The following is a 23,511-nucleotide window of genomic DNA, read 5'->3' on the forward strand; positions in this document are numbered from 1 at the left end:
TTTATTCCTGCTTTCCAGTCTAATGACATGCATGCAGTTGTGCATTGTAATATGTTGTTGTATAGATTTGTACAATTCTTACGAAAATGTTTTCCTGCGGCTCTCCTTTTAAGGACAGACACCATAAATTCAACCTCACATAAGATATTTCATGAACAATTTAGGTCACATCAGCTATAAACGACAGGAAATCAATAGAATTGCTTGTGCCAAAAAGTCTATAGAGAGACATTTGATGACAGCAGGAACAATTTATTTTATTGCTTTTTTCCAGCAGAGTCTTTTGTTACAAAAAATCATCCTTCCTTTGATTTTTTTAATGTGCCTAGATTCTTGGTGTCCTCGTAGTTATCTAATTATTTATTAACAGTTGGAAATTTGTTAAGGGTAAATTTTGCATAAACGTTAGAAAGGTTTTCTTCACACAGGAAACCATAGATACTTGGAATCAATTACCAAGTAGTGTAGTGGACAGCAGGACTCTAAGGAGATTCAAAACTTGACTTGATGTTAATTGGCAGAAATTAGGTGGATAGGATTGGCAAGCTTTGTTGGGTTGAATAGCCTGATCTCGTCAAAAGTTTTCTGAAGTTCTAATTAGTAATGTGCACATGATATAAGAAGATATTTCAATTGCCCAATGAAATTACCCAAAATAACTGCTACAAATTTGGCTTAATATTGAATCACAGGTTAGGTTAACTGGTTGTTCTAAACTAGCCCTGCATGGGGGCATGGGAGTGAAAAGACCTTGCGGTGGACAGGGTTTCTGTTCAGGCCTGGTCCCTGCTTTGCGCTAAGTGGACTCCAGACCCATCATGACCATGAATTAGATTGAGCAGGTCTAAGGTTGTCATGTTATTTTTATGTTAAACATCAGGCTGCTCCCTAAACTCTAATCCTTCAAATAAAACTCTCTGCTGTTTAGGCCTTGGAGAAAACCTCCATAATAAAAAACAGTAGCCTAATACACATAACCTGAATTGGAATGACCTCTCACTGTACTCACACCTATGCGGAGCGATGACACACATTTGTGCTCTCTCTCGTTTAGGGCTGGCATGTGAAATAATGTCACTTGAGGCACTTGTGCCGCCACCAATCACCCCCCTTATGTACTGTAAACTTACAAGGCATAAAACAATACAATTCACATACAGTGCATATTGTGATACTGGCTGCATAATTCAGTTCATCCTTGGAGCAACAGACAACACAAAACAAAAACAGACACACACACACACATACATATATATATATATATATATATATATATATATATATATATATATATATACATACAGTAATCCCTCCTCCATCGCGGGGGTTGCGTTCCAGAGCCACCCGCGAAATAAGAAAATCCGCGAAGTAGAAACCATATGTTTATATAGTTATTTTTATATTGTCATGCTTGGGTAACAGATTTGCACAGAAACACAGGAGGTTGTAGAGAGACAGGAACGTTATTCAAACACTGCAAACAAACATTTGTCTCTTTTTCAAAAGTTTAAACTGTGCTCCATGACAAGACAGAGATGACAGTTCCGTCTCACAATTAAAAGAATGCAAACATATCTTCCTCTTCAAAGGAGTGCGTGTCAGGAGCACAGGCTGTCACAGAGATAGAGAGAAAAGCAAACAAATCAATAGGGCTGCTTTTAAGTATGCGAAGCACCGCGGCACAAAGCTGTTGAAGGCGGCAGCTCACACCCCCTCAGTCAGGAGCAGACAAAGAGAGAGAGAGAGAGACAGAATTTGTTTTTCAAATAAAAATCAATACGTGCCCTTCGAGCTTTTAAGTATGCGAAGCACCGTGCAGCATGTCGTTTCAGGAAGCAACTGCACAAAAGATAGCAACGTGAAGATAATCTTTCAGCATTTTTAGACCAGCGTCCGTATCATCTAGGTGTGCGAACAGCCCCCCTGCTCACACCCCCTACGTCAGGATCAGAGAAAGTCAGCGCAAGAGAGAGAGAAAAGTAAGCAATCTAGCTTCTCAGCCATCTGCCAATAGCGTCCCTTGTATGAAATCAACTGGGCAAACCAACTGAGGAAGCATGTACCAGAAATGAAAAGACCCATTGTCCGCAGAAACCCGCGAAGCAGCGAAAAATCCGCGATATATATTTAAATATGCTTACATATAAAATCCGCGATGAAGTGAAGCCGCGAAAGGTGAAGCGCGATATAGCGAGGGATTACTTATATATATATATATATATATATATATATATATATATATACACACAGTATATTGTCACAAAAGCCACAAAGAGCCATAGCAAGGTTTGGGGCAGCCACCACCCCACTGATGTGCACAAAACCAAGTCCTAAACAGAACTGAGGGAATAGGGAAAAGGTGGAGGCTTTTAAAGGGGAAGACAGGAAGTGAGATCAAAGGGGTCGAGCTCATGAAGATCTTCAGCCATAGGTTTGAGCAAAGTCTTCTTCCATAGACTCCGTCCCATAAGTGAGGTCAAGAGGGCCAGGTGGAGTCTCCCGTGAATGGTCTGCAGGTAAGGGAGAAATAGAGTTAGGATACTCTGCCGCACCCCGGTATGACTTGGAACTGCCCTTACTCAAGCCCTTTAGCTGCCTCCCATGTGCACGTATGTGACAAGATATATTATATATATATATAAAGATTTGGGAAAGCTTCCCTGTATAATGTCCGGTTAGCAAAGTAGTCAAAAAAGAAATAAACATTCGACACCAACATAAAGAAGATCAGGGCAATTTAAATAATGGTGACAAGACGGCAGGACAGAACTGACGTCATCATGGGTGGACCAGATGTGACGTCATCATGGCTGGCCAGAAATGACATCATCAGAGGGGAAACAGAAGTGGCGTTTTTATGAGGAGCCCTAAAAGATGGTAACCACTGCAACTGGTTTGGAAAAGAAGGATTAATCTTCTGTTGGTCTGTTAAAAGAGGGAGAAAGCCATCAGCACCCCATTCCAATCCCCTATCTTTTATTATTTCACACTCACTTGGACCATCCCTAAGCGCACATGTGTGACAATATATACACAGTTGTGTTCAGAATAATAGCAGTGTATTTAAAAAAATGAATAAAGCTCAAAATCGTTATAACAGCTTTTATTTCCATACATGCAAATGCATTGGGAATACTGCACACTCCATTCCAAATCAAAACATGAAGAAAAATGTATCAAATGTGTGTTATTCCTTTACAGAAAGTGAAGAAAAGGGAATGTTAGGCAAACAAATCTTCCCTCACCCCTGAGAAAGAGAGCTAGACCAGCAGAGTAAAACTTAAAGCTAGTAAAAATAAGTAAATAGGTAAATTAATAAATGAATAAAGATAAATGGAGTAAAAGAGGGGAGAGAACCTGCTTCCTCAATTTATATGCTTATTCTAAAATATTATTGATTAGATCCTGCCAGGTTTTGAAAAAGTTCTGCACAGATCCTGTAAGTGCAAATTTGATTTTTTTCCAGTTTCAAATAGTATATAACATCAGTTAACAACTGACTTAGAATGGGAGAGTTAGGATAACTCTTTCTTGCACCTTTCTAACATCTTTCTTTCTCCTGACTAGACCCCCAGGGCTTCTGGACAATCCTCCCCATCTGCCCATAACGCCCAATTTAAATCACACATATCAATGTGGTTGGATTACCTGGCTCTGAATATGTGAATTGCACACAACCTAAACTGTAGACTGTTTCAAGAATGTATAATCAAACTTGTAATATACTTGTAGATATACTGGATGAGCACTAATCTATAATAATAAAAGGCAAAGCCCTCACTGACTCACTCACTCACTGACTGACTCACTCATCACTAATTCTCCAACTTCCCATGTAGGTGGAAGGCTGAAATTTGGCAGGCTCATTCCTTACAGCTTACTTACAAAAGTTAGGCAGGTTTCATTTCGAAATTCAAAGCGTAATGGTCATAACTGGAACATATTTTTTGTCCATACACTGTAATGGAGGAGGCGGAGTCACGTATCGCGTCATCACGCCTCCTACGTAATCACGTGAACTAAAAACAAGGAAGACATTTACAGCACGAGTCACACGCAGGAACGAAGGTAAATGACGTTAATTTTTGACTGTCTTTTAATACTGTGTGAGCATACATATTAACACATGTGCAATTAAACGTGTGCATTTACGGGGTGATTTCTGAGGCTTAAAAGCTCACCTTTTATCAAACGCGGGAAGAAAGGTAACTGATGTTGTTCACTGTCTTTTAATACTGTGCAACCATACATATTAACACATGTCCAATTAAACGTGTGCATTTACGGGGTGATTTCTCAGGCTTAAAAGCTCGCCTTTTACTAAAAAGGTAAATGCAAAACTATTTTCAATCAGTTTATTGAAACGCTCCCGTTAAGGATTGCAATAACATATTCGCGAGATAAAAGAACGAAGTAGGGGGAAATGGAGGAACAGCCGCAAACAGCGAAGAGCAAAAAATTAATTAAACAATTGAGAACGGAGCGAGTTAAGCATACAAGCATGTTCATAAGGGAAACAAAGCACGGTGTAAAACGTAAGTTTAAATTAAGTTTATAGAAACGCTCCCGCTGCGGATTGCAATAACATATTCGCGAGATAAAAGTTTAATGAGAAGACACGAGGTATAAACGAAGCACACGCCGTGGCGCAACGTTAGGGGCAACAGTTTCAACCATTCTATGATCTGCTTCTCGCAACTGAAAGACGGCACATGGCGGATGTTAGCCGACTTGCTGACCGCAACGTTAGGGGCTTCAACTATGGCGCTGACGCAACATCTCAGTGCCAACACTTTGCAGACTGTACTTAAAAGACACGCCCTCCTCACTGGACAGTTAAAAACACCAATCAAACTAACGATGACATCAAGTATTACCCAATCAAAAGTAGGAAAGGAGGCATCTTCATAAAATGCGTGTGGGATGATTTGCATGAGACGCTGCTTTAAAAAAAAAATGATAAAAAAAATACGGGATAAATCCCGTCCAGTATTGATTCAAAACGGGACGCGCAATTTCATTCTCAAACGCGGCACGATTCCGTATTTTAAAGGACGGGTGGCAACCCTACAGTGCCAGGTAACCACCCATACAATCAGATTGTGATTCAGACTAGGAATGCAATGAATGTAATTACCCCGATCTACATACAAGGCGAAAGTCTTGCAACATTCAAAGATGATGGTTTGGGATAATTAGTACTTATTAAGTACAACATTGAACATAAAAGAGCTTATGAAGCCTTGAACCGAAAAAACCAAGATCTCAGAGATCGTAAAAAAAAAAAAAGGAGGTAATGTCGTTTTACTCGCTGTAGATTTTAGTCAAACATTACCAGTTATTCCACGAGGGAGACCAGCAGATGAACTCAACGCGTGTTTAAAATCCATGCTTCTCCCACGGTCGGTTATATGTCGCGTGTTCTCGGGTAGGTACACCAAAAAATGTATACATTTAAGCATGTAATGGGCAAAGAAAAAATGAGGTATACCCGAAGGCACTGCAGTAGTACTCAATGTAACTTTACTTCTTAAATGTTAATGTTTTACTGTTTAATAATTTATACGCTTCTTATATATTGTTCAAATTCTTTTATCAAAATACCAGTGACAGCGCAATGCACGATAACATGGAGTGAATACACCATACGCATCTGCCCACGGCCGCCCTGGTGTGCGCAGATAGGAGTTGATTCTAAAATAAAATAAACATAAAAAGAGTAATACATTCATCACCCATAAAGCGGATAGCAGACGTGACGTATTTATATGTGTACCACATTTCAAGTCAATACGTGAAACAGTTTGCAAGCTACATGTGATTTAAAATCCTGGACAGACCAACGAAAAGCCAAGGTAGCAAATTATACAAGAAGATTTTACTGTTTAATAATTTATATTTATATGAAATGTGCTTCTTATATATTACTTCATATTCTCATATGATAATGATGTTAATGTTGTTTATATTGATTTCTATGTTATTGTAAGTGCATCTATGTGTGTATATGTATGTATGTATGTGTATATATATATATATATATATATATATATATATATAAAAAAATATATATATAAAAAATATATGTGTATATGTATATATAATATATCTGTATATGTCTGTATATGTGTGTGTATATGTGTATATGTATATATATATGACAGCAACACTCATAACAATGACAACACAATTACATTGACAATCATGTTACGTTATTTTTAAAATGTTTCCTTTACTTTTTCATAACCTCTTTAACACACTACTTCTCCGCTGTGAAGCGCGGGTATTTTGCTAGTCTATACTAATAAAAGGCAAAGCCCTCACTGACTTACTCACTCACTCACTCACTCACTCATCACTAATTCTCCAACTTCCCGTGTAGGTGGAAGGCTGAAATTTGGCAGGCTCATTCCTTACAGATTACTTACAAAAATTAAGCAGGTTTCATTTTGAAATTCTATGCGTAATGGTCATAACGGTCGCAATATCCGCCATGTTAAACTTTCTTATTTATGGCCCCATCTTCACGAAATTTGGTAGGCAGCTTCCCTGTGCTAACCGAAACCGATGTACATACTTATTTCGGTGGTACAACGCCACTGACGGCCGCCATATTGAACTTTCCAACGGTCTTTGTTACTTATGAGCCCATGTTCAAGAAATTTGGTACGCGGGTTCCCAACGCTAACTGAATCCTACTTACTGTACGTACATATATACGTCCATAGCCTGCAGCTCGGTCACCGTGTGAGGCGGCGTTGGGTCCCCCATCCCCACGCCTCCCACGTAGTTGGCTGCCTGCCTATATAAGGCCGTCCGTCGCTCCGGTCTCTTCATTCCCTTCCTTGCTTCGCCGCGGTATTCACGTCTCCCTGCTAATAACTGCAGCCTTCTTATTTAATCCACAGCTTCTTCACTGCTTTATTGTTCATTTGTTGTGATTATAGTTATTGTGTAGGTATTTTAGACTTAGTTTACATTGTTCAGGTACTCATTTCCTTTATCCAATTGTACTCCCATTAATATGTCTGTCGAGGTGATCACCATCGATCAAAGAACTCTCACTTACCGAGTGGTTTCCATGCCTGGAGATGGCGACTGCCTTTTCCATTCTCTGTGTTACATATTGCATGGCCATATCAGGCTCACTCTTGATATCCGGAGGACATTGTGTCTTATGTATTGAATGACTGGGACAGGTTCAAGGTGTGGACTGATGACGGTACAGGAGATAATTATACTACACAGGAGCACTATAAGAGTGAAATGCTTAACCCCTTCACCTATGGTTCTGCATGTGAGTTGATGGCTGCCGCTGAATTGTTCGGTTGTTGCTTTCAAGTGTACCGAAATGGCCAAATATTTTACACCTTTGAACAACCGTCAATGCCTCTTAAACATCTTAGATTCACAGGTGACGATTTGAGTAGTGGACACTTTGATGTTTATGAATGTTTAAATTCTCAAAAGCTGGATGCGAAGTTATTGATGAATCCCATTTCAATTCAAACGCCTCCAATTTCCAGTAAGGCTCTGCTTCACAATGACAATTAATAAGTCTCAGGGACAGACCCTACAAAAGGTTAGCATTGATTTGAGGCAAGATTGCTTTTCACATAACCAACTATACGTTGCATGCACAAGAGTAAGCTCAGTGCACAGCTTGGTCATATTACAACCGGAGGGCCGAACTGACAACATGGTATACAAAGAGATCCTTAACAAATAATTATTGGTATATTTTCCCTCAGTTTTAAAAGGTTTACTTTTCTTCTTAATAAAAATTTTAAAGCAGTACTTCACCACTGCAAAGCGTGAGTATTTTGCTAGTTACAAATAAAATAAAATCTATTGACTTCTATGAGTGCATGATGATCAAATTACATTTTTTATTTTTATTTTTACGGAGTGCCTGATATGGTGAGCAAAGCATCATTCCAAATCATGTCAAGCATCTTCTTTAATATGAGATGCATATTAGGATGGCCAATATGACAGACTCACCCATGCAGTAAGAGTGAAGAGAAACCTTTTAGCATGAAGTCCAGCTCTTCGGCCATTTTACGGCATCGACTCTGAAAACCTTTAAAATGTTAAAGAAAAGGAATGACAACCATAATGACCATTCTACTCTCATCTTAGCAGATATTCATTGCAGTCAGTTGAGGGGCACTTTAAAATGATACCGTTGACATTTTATGGTTTAAATGAGTGTTACGTGTGTGCTTCTGAAGGGCTGCACTGCTGAGCTAGCTGTGTTTAAGTTCATTGTGAGAAGGAGCCTTGAATGTCTAATGTACATTTAATAGCTCTATTTTTTGTAATGGCCTTGATGTTACAGCATAAATGCTTGCTATCTACCGTATGGGAATAAAATTACTGACTCACTGATTATTCTGAGAAAAAAGACAGATCCCTTCACTTTCTGCAAACTTTATTGTGCTGTACATTTTAACTTTAAATGGATGAATTTGCCATTTTTGCTTATCAATCTACACTCAATAACCCATAATGACAAAGTTAAAACATGTTTTCAGAAAGGACTGCAAATTTGCACTTTCCCAACATTAGTTTTTGTTATTTATTCGCCTTATACAGTTTCTTGAATTTGATATTTTTTGTGTACTCCTTGGGTTCAGAGCACATGGTCAGCAATTGTACAGTAACCCCTGGAGCAATTACAGGTTAAGGGTCTTGTTGTTTAAGGGCCCAATGGAGTAAGTCCCTTTTGGCAGTAACAGGATTCGAACCATCAGCCTTCCAGCACAGATCCTTAGTCTCAGAGCTAGCACTCTGCCTTAATGTCCCACATGTATGTCTCTGGGAATTTGGAAAGAAAACTGCAGTACTCACTTAAACACGGGTAGAATGTGCAAACTTCACACAGATATCAACCTGGAGCAGGACTCAAGATGCTAGATCCATGAGACGGCAGTACCACAGGGCGACCTGGTTGTTATTATTATTACTGCTACCCATACACTCATTATCAAACCTGAGAGCTCATGGGATTATTATTATTATTACTGTTTTATAACATTTACAAATATGCTTGATACAGTCATTATAATGTCAGAGCCTACCCTGGTGGCATCAGGAGCAGTCCTGGATAGGGTGCCAGTCCATAACAGGAATACACAGGGCCCATAGAGAATCATGAATCAACTTAACAAGCACAAAATAATAATGTGGCGGAAAATCAAAGTACAGTGGAACCTCGGTTCACGACCATAATTCGTTCCAGACCTCTGGTCGTAAACCGAATTGGTCGTGAACCGAAGTAATTTCCCCCATAGGATTGTATGTAAATACAATTAATCCGTTCCAGACCGTACGAACTGTATGTAAATATATTTTTTAAAATATTTTTAAGCACAAATATAGTTAATTACACCATAGAATGCACAATGTAATAGTAAACTAATGTAAAAACATTGAATAACACTGACAAACACCCAGGCTGCCTGCTCAGCTGCACGTACAGGCTCACTCTCAGCTGCACGCGCTCTCTCTCTCTCTCTAGCACGCGAGCCTGCCTGCTCTCTCTCTCATCAGCACACGAGCCTGCCTGCTCTCTCTCTCTCTCATCAGCACATGAGCCTGCCTGCTCTCTCTCTCTCTCTCCAGCACGTGAACCTGCCTGCTCTCTCTCTCTCTCTCCAGCACGTGAACCTGCCTGCTCTCTCTCTCTCTCTCTCTCTCATCAGCACACGAGCCTACCTGCTCTCTCTCTCTCATCAGCACACGAGCCTGCCTGCTCTCTCTCTCTCTCTCTCTCACTCTCTCTCTCTCATCAGCATACGAGCCTGCCTGCTCTCTCTCTCTCTCTCTCTTACATTGCAGCAGTTCACGTCTGACCGAGAACAATGCAACACATGCGGAAATCATCAGCGCGCACAAACCGAAAGGGATACTGGCTTGTTCGTATACCGAGTGTGTGGTCGTGAACCGAGGCAAAAGTTTGGCGAACTTTTTGGTCGTAAACCGAGTTGTTCGTGTACCGAGGCGTTCGTGAACCGAGGTTCCACTGTACCAAAAAAAAAAAGTGTGTCTGGAAGGCAACCTCAGGGCTCATTTTATAGCTGTTATACTCTGAACCAGAGGGTGGCACTGTTGCCTAATGCCTTCACTCTTTTTCTCTTTGTGGAAAGGATGCTTGACAGCTCTTCAGTCACTGACGTCACTTCCGGTTTCCAACTCCTCTTCCAGCTTGCAGACATCATGACTGGCAGCAAAGCCATTTTGAAGTTAGTCTGAAGAAGGCTCCTGTCAGAACAATACAATTGTTTCATATTTTCAATCTCAGATTGTTTTTTTTGAATTATCACAATATATGGGGATCACTATGGTGCCCCAACTCTTTTTGAAGTGTTCTTGTGTCGTATTACAATGCATATTAAGACTCTATGCTGACAAATTCAAATTTAGGATTATAGGGATGTGAAATTGCAATGCTAACTTCTTCTTCTTCTTCAGGGTCCGCTTGTCTACAGCGTCTCCTCCATTTGTCACAATCCAGGGCATCCTCCGGGGCAACACCAGCGATTTTCATGTCCTCCTTGATCTGGTCCACCCAACGTTTTTTTGGACTCCCTTGTGGGCGTCTGCCTTGGGGGCTCAGATGCAGTGCCGTTCTGGTCACTGAGTTCTCATCACCGTGGGTGACCTGCCCATATCATTGTAGCCTTGCCTCACGCATCTTTTCCATTATTGGTGCAACTCCCATCCTTTTCTGGACGTCAGTATTCATGACATGGTCCCATCTCGTCAAACCAAGGCACCACCGCTGCATCTGTGTTTCCATCACACTAAGGGACCATTCATGCTTTGCTGTAGTGAAATTGTAATGCTAACCACCCACTAATATTATATTATTTTTGTTATGCTTCAAACAACCATTTTAATAATCATGTTTAGAAACAGCCAAGATGGACATACAGTTTTATTGAGCCAAAGTGAACCCAAAAGGAAATTAAACCAGGTCTGGGTATGAGGCCAACAGTTACTGAATGCATGAAAAATATTGTATATGATTGTAATAAGAAGGGAGTCCAGGAGGCTACCCTCTGCACTCAGACAAACACCAGAGATCCAGAAATTGGAAAAAAGGTGGCTTTATTAAGAAAATACTACATGAAATATAGTATTTATTTGTTTTCCTGTTAAATAAAACATTATGCATTTATCATACAGTCTTAATAACTGAAGTGCTGAAGAATGACAATGTGTTGCATGTTGGTCTGACCTGAAACTAAGACATTTCATTGTACTCTGCAACCGTGACTATCCTACTACTATAACTACTACTTGTACTGAATTGTCAAAGCACTGTAGGGAGAAAATGGCACGGTCTGTTTTCATGGCTTTGTAAATGCAAGGAAGCTACAGGACAAGCGCACAAGTTTGACATTTAGCTTGGGTGACCCTGATGAACCATAAAATTAAATTTTATTATTTCAGACTCACAATTGTACTGCTACATATTTACATCATACATTTACCAATCCATCCATCCATTGTCTCCCGCTTATCCAAGGTCAGGTCACGGGGGCAGCAGCTTGAGCAGAGATGCCCAGACTTCCCTCTCCCCGGCCACTTCTTCTAGCTCTTCCGGGAGAATCCCAAGGCGTTCCCAGGCCAGTCGAGAGACATAGTCCCTCCAATGTGTCCTGGGTCTTCCCCGGGGCCTCCTCCCGGTTAGATGTGCCCGGAACACCTCACCAGGGAGGCGTCCAAGAGGCATCCTGATCAGATGCCCGAGCCACCTCATCTGACTCCTCTCGATGCGGAGGAGCAGCGGCTCTACTCTGAGCCCCTCCCGGATGACTGAGCTTTTCACCCTCTTTAAAGGAAAGCCCAGACACCCTGCGGAGGAAACTCATTTCAACCGCTTGTATTCGCGATCTCGTTCTTTCGGTCACTACCCATAGCTCATGACCATAGGTGAGGGTAGGAACATAGATTGACTGGTAAATTGAGAGCTTCGCCTTGCGGCTCAGCTCCTTTTTCACCACGACAGACCGATGCAGCGCCCGCATTACTGCGGATGCCGCACCGATCCGCCTGTCGATCTCACGCTCCATTTTTCCCTCACTCGTGAACAAGACCCCGAGATACTTGAACTCCTCCACTTGGGGCAGGATCTCGCCACCAACCCTAAGAGGGCACTCCACCCTTTTCCGGCTGAGGGCCATGGTCTCAGATTTGGAGGTGCTGATTCTCATCCCAGCCGCTTCACACTCGGCTGCGAACCGATCCAGAGAGAACTGAAGATCACGGCCTGATGAAGCAAACAGGACAACATCATCTGCAAAAAGCAGTGACCCAATCCTGAGCCCACCAAACCGGACCCCCTCAACGCCCTGGCTGCGCCTAGAAATTCTGTCCATAAAAGTTATGAACAGAATCGGTGACAAAGGGCAGCCCTGGCGGAGTCCAACTCTCACTGGAAACGGGTTCGACTTACTGCCGGCAATGCGGACCAAGCTCTGGCACCGATCGTACAGGGACTGAACAGCCCTTATCAGGGGTGCCGGTACCCCATACTCTCGGAGTACCCCCCATAGGATTCCCCGAGGGACACGGTCGAATGCCTTTTCCAAGTCCACAAAACACATGTAGACTGGTTGGGCAAACTCCCATGCACCCTCCAGGACCCTGCTAAGGGTATAGAGCTGGTCCACTGTTCCGCGACCAGGACGAAAACCACACCGTTCCTCCTGAATCCGAGGCTCGACTATCCGACGGACCCTCCTCTCCAGGACCCCTGAATAGACTTTTCCAGGGAGGCTGAGGAGTGTGATCCCTCTGTAGTTGGAACACACCCTCCGATCCCCCTTCTTAAAGAGGGGGACCACCACCCCGGTCTGCCAATCCAGAGGCACTGTCCCTGATGTCCATGCGATGTTGAAGAGGCGTGTCAGCCAAGACAGTCCTACAACATCCAGAGCCTTGAGGAACTCCGGGCGTATCTCATCCACCCCCGGGGCCCTGCCACCAAGGAGTTTTTTGACCACCTCGGTGAACCTCAGTCCCAGAGATGGGGGAGCCTACCTCTGTGTCCCCAGGCTCTGCTTCCTCATTGGAAGGTATGTTAATGGGATTGAGGAGGTCTTCGAAGTATTCCCCCCACCGACCCACAACGTCCCGAGTCGAGGTCAGCAGCGCACCATCCCCACCATATACAGTGTTGACACTGCACTGCTTCCCCTTCCTGAGACGCCGGATAGTGGACCAGAATCTCCTCGAAGCCATCCGAAAGTCGTTCTCCATGGCCTCCCCAAACTCCTCCCACGCCCGAGTTTTTGCCTCAGCAACCACCAAAGCCGCATTCCGCTTGGCCTGCCGGTACCTATCAGCTGCCTCCGGGGTCCCACAGGACAAAAGGGTCCTGTAGGACTCCTTCTTCATCTTGACGGCATCCTTCACCGCCGGTGTCCACCAACGGGTTCGGGGATTGCCGCCACGACAGGCACTGACCACCTTACGGCCACAGCTCCGGTCAGCTGCCTCAACAATAGAGGCACGGAACATGGCCCATTCGGACTCAATGTCCCCCACCTCCCTCGGGATGTGGTCGAAGTTCTGCCGGAGGTGGGAGTTGAAGCTACTTCTGACAGGGGGCTCTGCCAGACGTTCCCAACAGACCCTCACAACACATTTGGGCCTACCACGCCTGACCGGCATCCTCCCCCACCATCGAAGCCAACTCACCACCAGGTGGTGATCAGTTGACAGCTCCGCCCCTCTCTTCACCCGAGTGTCCAAGACATGTGGCCGCAAGTCTGACGACACGACCACAAAGTCGATCATCGAACTGAGGCCTAGGGTGTCCTGGTGCCAAGTGCACATATGAACACCCCTATGCTTAAACATGGTGTTTGTTATGGACAATCCGTGACGAGCACAGAAGTCCAATAACAAAACACCGCTCGGGTTCAGATCAGGGGGGCCATTCCTCCCAATCACGCCCTTCCAGGTCTCACTGTCATTGCCCACGTGAGCATTGAAGTCTCCCAGCAGAACGAGTGAGTCCCCAGAAGGTATGCCCTCTAGCACCCCCTCCAGGGACTCCAAAAAGGGTGGGTACTCCAAACTGCTGTTCGGTGCATACGCAGAAACAACAGTTAGGACCCGTCCCCCCACCCGAAGGTGAAGGGAGGCTACCCTCTCGTCCACCGGGGTAAACCCCAATGTACAGGCTCCAAGTTGGGGGGCAATAAGTATACCCACACCTGCTCTGCGCCTCTCACCGGGGGCAACTCCAGAGTGGTACAGAGTCCAGCCCCTCTCAAGGAGATTGGTTCCAGAGTCCAAGCTGTGCGTCGAGGTAAGTCCGACTATATCTAGCCGGAACCTCTCAACTTCGCGCACTAGCTCAGGCTCCTTCCCCTTCAGAGAGGTGACATTCCACGTCCCAAGAGCCAGTTTCTGTAGCCGAGGATCGGACCGCCAAGGTCCCCCGCCTTCGGCCACCACCCAACTCACACTGCACCCGACCTCCTTGGCCCCTCCCATAGGTGGTGAGCCCATGGGAAGGGGGACCCACGTTGCCTCTTCGGGCTGTGCCCGGCCGAGCCCCATGGGTGCATGCCCGGCCACCAGGCGCTCGCCATCAAGCAGGAAGCTCTTCAAAGGGCACCTGGATCATGTCTGGGTGGACATAAAAGGGGCCACCTCCCTCCATTCGTCAGCTGCAGTTGGGTGGAAGAGGACGCAGCTCGGAGGAGAGGAGTGGGGGCGGTGAAGAAGGCTGGATAGTGAGAGGCCCGGGCTAAGGGTGTGTGGTGATGGGGCACCGGGATGTGTGCGGGACATTACTTGTAAATATTTGTAAATAAACATATGGTGGTGCTTGAACATTGGTGTCTGCCTGTCTGTGTCGAGGCTGGTCTCTACACAACAAATTCAGGTTTCTTTCTAGAGCTACATTTGCAATATAATTATATACTTTTAGCTAAACTTTTGGAAAACCATTTTTCACTGACATAGGTGGTGAAGATAATTTGAATCAGTAAGACAGAAAATGATTTATAGGAAACAAATAAAAGAGAAGTGTTCCTAACGGAAATTCCAGCCTGAAACCTAATATCTCAGCGATGTGAGGAACAGCAGAGCACACAATGCCTTTTGATTGATTCACAATTATATCACAGTTTGATCTCCATTAGTACCAAAGTTAAATGGTAATGGTATCTAAAACCCATATTAAGAATACGTCCACTCTTGACTTCCTACAACGCACATGAGTTAAGCAACTTGTCATTAAAGCAATGTGCATTGCACTGTAAGGCATTGATTATCTGCCATATGTTTACTTAGAAAATTGAATTGCTAGGAAGACTTCATTACTCACTTGCTCCATGTGAACGGATGACACTCTTCATGCTTGGAGTTATTTTTAAATCACTTATTTGTTCATTCTTTAGGATGTACTTAAGAAAACATATGTTTCTACTTGCAACTTTATTTCCCTGCTTTCTCTCACTTTAAGTATTTTTCTTTCCCCCACCTGCTGCTAATGTCAATGATTTTCATTGATTTGCTTCTTGCCTGCAGCTCTAAATTAACAGCACTAAAATGTATGGAAATATAATGTCTTCACCTTTTTCACAATCAGACTGAGTGATTTTATTTTATGTACTGCTCTTGGATTTTTTAAGACCTGACATCTAAAGCCTAATGTCACAAATGAATTAATCATTCTTTAATTTATATTGTGCCCTTCACAAAACACAAAAATAGAAGATAGTGGTAGTATTAGTAGTAGTAGTCATAAAAGAGTTTTTTAACAAAGCTCTGAGTAGAATCTCCAGTACAGTTTGCAAAGATACTTACAAAGTCACATAGCTAGTAATGAGCCTAGCACTACACGGTAGCATGCTGATCTCTGAAAATACGTACGGGGGTACCTGAAACTGTAGTATCTTGAAAATCATTTTATTTCATCAGTGTGATACATAGGTGTCTTTCCTGTCTAAAAATCTTATTTATTTGTAGAAGGTGTCCAGGCATCCATATAGGTGAAACAGAGAGAGTCGACTAACAGACGATTTCAGGGAGCACATGCCCTCACAAGCCCCACTGATCTCTCTGTTTGTGATCTTTCACAGGGCTTCAAGGACACTTTATAAAGATAAGCAGAAGAAGCTGAGCTCATTCTCAGCCTGGGATCACATATTTCTCTAGATCTTAATGACTGACTAGCATTTTAATGTCTCCCTTCATCTTCTGTAATGACAGCTTCTTCTCACCTACTCTAATTTTTTTCCCTTCTGCTGCCCTGACTTTGTTCCCTCTTTCACCTTCTGTATATGTTACCTGCTGTTTCCTTTTCAGATGCACACCTGATGAAGGCTGTACTGCTGAACACCTTCTTTCCTTAACAGCAGTGGTAGTCAACCTGGTCCCTACCACCCACTAGTGGGCATTCCAGCTTTCATGGTGGGCGGTAGCAGAGCAACAAACGGCACTGCGATTACATACTAATCGACTAATTTAACAATATTAAGTTGTTTTATAAAGATTTATTCTGCCAAACTTAGCGAAAATCCGACATAAAGTACTTGGTAAGTAATTATTCTTATATGCTTTAACTTGCTGTAACTCTGCTTTATAAATTTTATAAAGTAAAGTTACTTCCCTACTTTATAAATCACCATTACTGTTGAACCGGTGGGCGGTTAGAAAATTTTATTACTAACAGAGATACAAAAGTGGGCGGTAGGTATAAAAAGGTTGACTACCCCTGCTTTATAGCATTGAAATAACCTTTAAACCTTTTTTCCTTTGCAGATACATGCTAATGAAGCCCTAAACTAAATCAGTGTTAAAAACTTCAAAAAAAAGGAAATAGTAAAACAGCAGTTATGTAATGTCGTTGTTCTGTCAATGTTGGAAAAGGTAAGAACAAGAATAGCAATCGATGAGTGGTACCATTTTAGTTTAAGTACTGCAAAAACTCTGTAAATAAGGAAGGAGGAAAAGGAGACCCAATGAAAATCTGGGGTGTCAACCAGGCCACCCCATTTATAGAGAAAGTTAAAAAAAATGAACAGAAATGAGTGCACGGTGGTACAACAGAAAAGAGACGTCACAAATGCCTTTCAAGCCTGAAGGGATTCTCAACAGAGTCGGCTCTCTTGAGAGGGTCAATTTCCAGAAGCTCAGACATGTGGGATTTGCTTTCCTGAAGAGTGCCCTCTTCTGGAAGCTTGCAGCTTTATATGTTCCTGAACAGAAGAGGTGGGACTTCCAAGGTGGTGGGCGGGTTTATCTGCCCTCAATGAACATCTTCTCTGCACTGCAGGTGAGAAAAGTGGTGACACAGCTAGCTCCCTCTCTTGGTCTGGTGGGGTATTGCATACCTAGTTTGAGCCTGCAAAGTGACGGTCAGACACCCATTTGTGGCACTCATTTATGTAACAAAACCTTAACAAAGGGACACTTACAAAGCATCAGTAAAGTGGTTATTCAGCTGTTCAATGTGGCCTACTAAAACAACTTCACTTGGGAATGGCCAGAAGAATCTTAAGTGAGATATCTTTCTTTTGATATTTCATACTTCGATATATGGCCTGTATATTCTCTATATTCATAAGTATCCACACTGCACTCAAAGGAATAACCACTTTACTGACAAGAAGGACTTGTCTACTAGATTTTAGGCTACTTTGCTGTCTCTGTACATCTGCACAGTGTTTCAATAGAAAAGATGGCAAAAATGAAATGAGAATTGTTTTATCATCTCATGACGAGGTGACTATTCAGTCCATCAGGATCATTTGGTTCCCTAATAACTAAGTTGTCTCAATATGTGATTCAATTGCTTTTTAAAATTATTTTACTGATGTCATGAGAAGTCAAGCAAAATGATACCTGAGTTGCTTTGAAAGCATGTATATTGTAATCTGTTCAGTTAGCCAATAAAAGGTGTCATTTAGCTTGACTTGTCATTGCTTCCATAATGAGTAACACAGTACAACACCCTACCACTTTATTGATGTCAGATTTTCATCACAATATATAAATTACAGACCAATAGCGCATACAGGAATATGTTTTACTCAGATCTGATACCCTTGCCCTTTACTTCCCAATTACATCCATAAAAATATACATGACTTGGTAGTTTGCTCAAGATTCACATTAGCCTTTGTATGAAGAAATCCTTTCTGCCTTTCTTAGTAAAAGCACTTCCCCGATCCTCAAGTATTGGATTCAATAGTTAAATGAAAAGAATTCTGTTAGAGCAACTTTGCCATTCATTTCTGAAGGCCTGGATAAGGTTCTCATGCAGACTTCTCTACTCCTTCTCTACTCCTAGGAGGCTGGCGTGGCCTGTGTGTGCCATCCTGAATCAAAACATTACAGTCAAATTAATTTAAAAATACAAAAAAAAACAGAACTATTTAAGATAACCTCAAGAAGGGATGGTTACCAGAAATGACACATAAATAAAAAAGTACTGTTATACAGGACTTGTGATTTGGAGAACCAGAAATTATAAAAAGGAGGTGCAAGGCCTCTGAAAAAGAGCCAAGACCTTCACTAACCAGAAGAGGCATTCCCATTTAGCCAGCCCCTGAGTACTATCTGCAGGCTGCAGCCTACACAGGCCTTAAATGTGGCACTGACTTTAAAATGTTCAATATGCAACAGATGTATACCAAACACCCCTACAAAGGAGAGGGTGACAGTAAACCTCTGGTTTATGGACAAAAGGGCAATGATGTATCATTTTAAATTGAAGAGCTATTAACAAAAAATTGAAAAATATAACAAAATACTCAAAACAGAAAAAAAAGATTTGCCTAAAAAACCATCCAAAGCAAACAAGTCCCACCTCACAATCCAAAGACAAAATCCAATAAGAGAAAGGAAAAAAAAAAAACAAATCAAAAAAAGAAAGAAACAAGAACTAGCAATACTTACAGTAAACTCTAACACAAACTAAATAATATACTGCCGGGAGTCTATTTCTGATTGCAATATAAAATTAGAAGGGGGATCTAGCAGCAGTGACTTCAAGGTGGCACTGCCCCCTGTGGCTCCATCCACAAAGTACAGGGAAAGGCAGAATAATTAAAGTGACAGAGTACAAATAACAAACAATAAGCAAAACTAACAGAAATAACACAAAACATGAACAATAATAGTTGAAAACTAACAAAAAAACAACAATAAAACTGAAAATAAATACAGGCCAGGAAAAAACCCTGATTTAATACAATAGGATCTAAATACCTTAAATATCCTTAATGAAAGTTAAGATCTTACATGTGCCTAATTGGACATTCATCTGCCATCTGGTTCATATAAGGTAATATTTCTAAATCATTGCCTAGATTATTACGTGTCAATGACCACTTGTGGTTATCTCCTTGTTCAATGTCCTTCAGAGACATTCGGCCCCCTTTCAGGTATGCCTGTGTCTCGTTTTGCCAATCTGATCCTGACAAGCACTTGAGAAATGGCCACCTGTCATCCCTCTTAAGAATATCAAGCATTTCAGTTTTTGTTAGTATAGCATAGTGATACACTGGCACCACTTTCACGGTTTATTCCTGAATGTTGCCAATATAGATCCTAAACTGTAGGAATTGGATTAAATACTGGACTAAAGAGGACTAGCTTCTCTAGCCTTCAATTAAGCTTCAAATATTTTGTTACATTAATTAAATGTTGTTTTTCCTGTTGTTTCCGGGTAATTTTGGTTTGACCAGACATTCTTTCCTTTAGCCATTTGCTTATGTTTTGTGAACATTCTCCATAAGTTATAGAATAAATGTTAAGGTTCTGTGGAAAACCACAACAAGCTCTGAAAGTCAAACTAAGTGTTGTCAAATGCCCTTCTTATAATATGTGCACCAGTAACTTTTCAAAGAAATATTTCATTGAAAGTATATGAGTGCCGCTTTTCTCAGACTGTGATGATTGCCCTCTAGGTCTTCAATCTGAATTTTTAATGTAAATGGAACTGCTGTGAACCAGATCAAACACTCCTGGAAAAGTCTGATCTAGTCCGTGTTTTTTTTTTTTCTTTCTTTCTTTAAGTGAAATGAAATATTCAAGCCTACAAGGTTTTACACTGAAATAGCTTGAAAAGCTGTGTGCTGAAATGTAAACCATGGTCTTTGATACAATTTGAGATGATATTAAAAAAGACAATTTTTTGCTTTTTTTTCTTGGTCGTTTGTTGTAGATGACAAAGTGTGGATGATGTAAGAGATGAAATACAACTTCACAAGGTATTGATGATCAGGTCATGTCAAGGTCTTACTAAGGCATTAAATTATATCTACCCCTCTAGAATTGTCTGTTGCCACAACCCTGACATTTATGTCGAAAATGGATCTTTCTGGTTATTGATTTGTTCAGTTGTTAAAAGACATTGACTCAGTCCTCCCAAGGTTAATGGCCCCTTTTTTTAGATGTTTTATAATATACACCCAACTATTCTTATTAAAAGCAAAAGCCAAGACATTTCTAATGAAGTTGGAGTAATCTATTAATTTCCCTCTCCAACCTTAGAATCAGGTGCCTCTGCTTTCTTGCTGCACAGAAGATATTCATAGCAGTGTCAGAAATATAATTTGCTCTGAAATATATAAATATATATCTACCCCTTTCCTAAGATAAAGTTTTGCACAGCAACTGAGAGTTAAACCCAAACCCTCCTGTGTCTGGTGCAGTTGACTTAAATGCAGCCCTGAGGTTTGCCCACTTTAGTTAGGGCTCAGACCCACACTTAGCCACTGGGCAAACAGAGCCGTTTTTACATGGTGCAGATGTACATTAGTTAACCATGCACTTGTACAGTGGATTTCCATTTCCTGACTCCTTACAACTGCTTGCTGCTCCTTAATAATAAACAAAATAGCAGCCTTTGGTAAACTATTGATGGTTGTGCCCAAATGTATTTTACTTGAATCAGCTTTAGAGGGCCTCATTTATAAAACTCGTGAAAATATTTGTACCCCAAAAAGCAAGAAAATGCATACACTAGAACAAAATCAGATTTATAAAACTAGGCCTTTATAAATCACAATCATCTTGTAAATGTGCGTTTGTGAATGTGCCTCAGACACCGCTTGGTTGTCATCCTGAAACAGCCATATATGGACCAAGGTAATCAACCTCATACATATGCAATCATGAGGCTGCAGACACTCATTGGCTGGTAGAGCATCACCCCACATGTTGCATCTAGTGGTGCAAGATAGATATTCTCATCCCTTACTTAGAGGCATGCAAAGAGAGGTGGCCTAAGCATGGGTGTCAGCAACAAGTTCAAATATGTCAAATGGCAACATGTTATTGCTTCCATAAATGAGCTCCAGCCGCGTCATGCCTGAAATAAATTAAATGAGTAAAAAAGATCTGATCTCTGGGAACAAAACAGATCTCCAGTCATCAGCAGAGTATGCATGTAACGGGTGGAGGAACAAACACGGCATTTGTAATTGGAGATGTCCTTTTATTATGCCAGAGCAGTCCTGATGATGACTTGTATGTTAACACAAAGTAACTGCCTACGGTTAACAAAAGCAGCTTCATTCTCTCTAGGTGCTCTTATTACAATATGAGTCCATTAAAGTGCTCCGATTACGTGAGGGAAATTGGACAGAACTGCAAATTGCCTTTTTTATTTTTGTAACACGTTATGTCATATGCTTATGTACCCACACTATACAAAAACTGGATGCAGCACTTCGTCAGTCAATTAAAGGCTTCCAGCACAGCAGGCATGACGGAGTGATGCTTGGCTGAGATATTCCTGACATGTCGGCCAGTTCCCTGAGAAGTGATAACAAGTTCTCTAAAATGATGAAAAAAAAAACCAAGAAAGTTCTTTAGTGCACATACACAGCATTGGTCCTTTCAAAAGGGAACTAAAATACAGTCTGTACATCATATTCCTCACTTTTGAGCTTTAAATGTAAAGAATTATTATTATTATTATTTAATATGTTAGTCACATCAATTTACACCATGATAACAGCTCTGTGATATTAATTATTATGTGTGCAAGATCTTTTAGATGGTTTTCTAATAGGATTGACTACTGCAATGCGGTTTTCACTGGATGTTCAAACTGTTCTTTATACAGCATCCAGCTAATCCAAAAACCGACTGCAAGAATTATTACAAGAACAAGAAAATACGAACACATAACTCCAGTTCTTAAATCCTTACACTGGCTCCCGGTTAAGTTTAGGGCAGATTTCAAAATCCTCCTTTTAACATATAAAGTATTAAATGGCCAAGGTCCGGCTTATTGTCTGAACTTATCATGACGTACAAACCAGAGTGCACATTAAGATCTCAAGATGCCGGTCTCCTCATGGTTCCAAGGATTAATAAAATAGTGGGAGGTCGAGCTTTTAGTTACAGGGCTCATAAACTGTGGAATGGTCTGCCTGCTACTATAAGAGATGACCCTTCGGTCTCAGCTTTCAAATCCTGGCTGAAGACTCACTACTTCAGTTTAGCATATCCTGACTAGAGCTGCTGATTAACTGTACAGACTGCATCTCTGTTGTTAGTCATTAGCACTAAAACATAAGTAACATGATAGTTAGAATTGGATACTAACCCTCACCTATTCTGTTTCTCTTCTTGGTACTCAAATGTGGCACTTGGTGCCACGGCCCACCTGTCAAGTTGTTTTGCCTGCCTAAGGTAAAGTCATCCCTGATGGAGGATATCGCAGGAATCATGGAAAAGAGGGGTCCTTTCATCGGATTGGCTGGCCCAGCACTGTTTCAGCCATGGAATTGCCAAATGGGGGAGGCAGCTTGATGGATGAGGTCTCCAGGACTCCAAAAATATCCATATCTTATTATGTGATATTATCTACTGTTAAATTCTGCTCCGTACTTCTAAAATTGTTATTTTTTTTTTACTTCTAAAAAAAAAAAACTTTTTATTTTATACTGTATTGAGAATTTGTTCTGTTCTGTGTATTGTATTGTATTGTATTGTATTGACCCTCTTCTTTTGACACCCACTGCACGCCCAACCTACCTGGAAAGGGGTCTCTCTTTGAACTGCCTTTCCCGAGGTTTCTTCCATTTTTTCCCTACTGGGTTTTTTTTGGGAGTTTTTCCTTGTCTTCTTAGAGAGTCAAGGCTGGGGGGCTGTCAAGAGGCAGGGCCTGTTAAAGCCCATTGCGGCACTTCCTGTGTGATTTTGGGCTATACAAAAATAAACTATATTGTATTGTACTGTTTGCTTACATTTCCCAACTTGATCAAGGGTGTCTTCATATCTCAGTTTCTCCCAAATATTGTGTACACATGAGTCAGCTTTTTCGTAAATATACTCAGTTACCCCAATCAAGTTTTATTTTATAAATCCCAATGTTTGCATGATGAAGCTCAAAATGTACAAAAGCAAGCTTTATAAATGAGGCCCTAGCTCTCTACCCAGGCACCATTTGTTTGGAGTTAGCAATTCAAGTTCTGATGTTTTCACATGTGGAGTCCCCTTCCACATCCTAAAAATGTA

Source organism: Erpetoichthys calabaricus, chromosome 6 (genome assembly GCF_900747795.2).
Source record: "Erpetoichthys calabaricus chromosome 6, fErpCal1.3, whole genome shotgun sequence".
Taxonomy (NCBI): domain Eukaryota; kingdom Metazoa; phylum Chordata; class Cladistia; order Polypteriformes; family Polypteridae; genus Erpetoichthys; species Erpetoichthys calabaricus.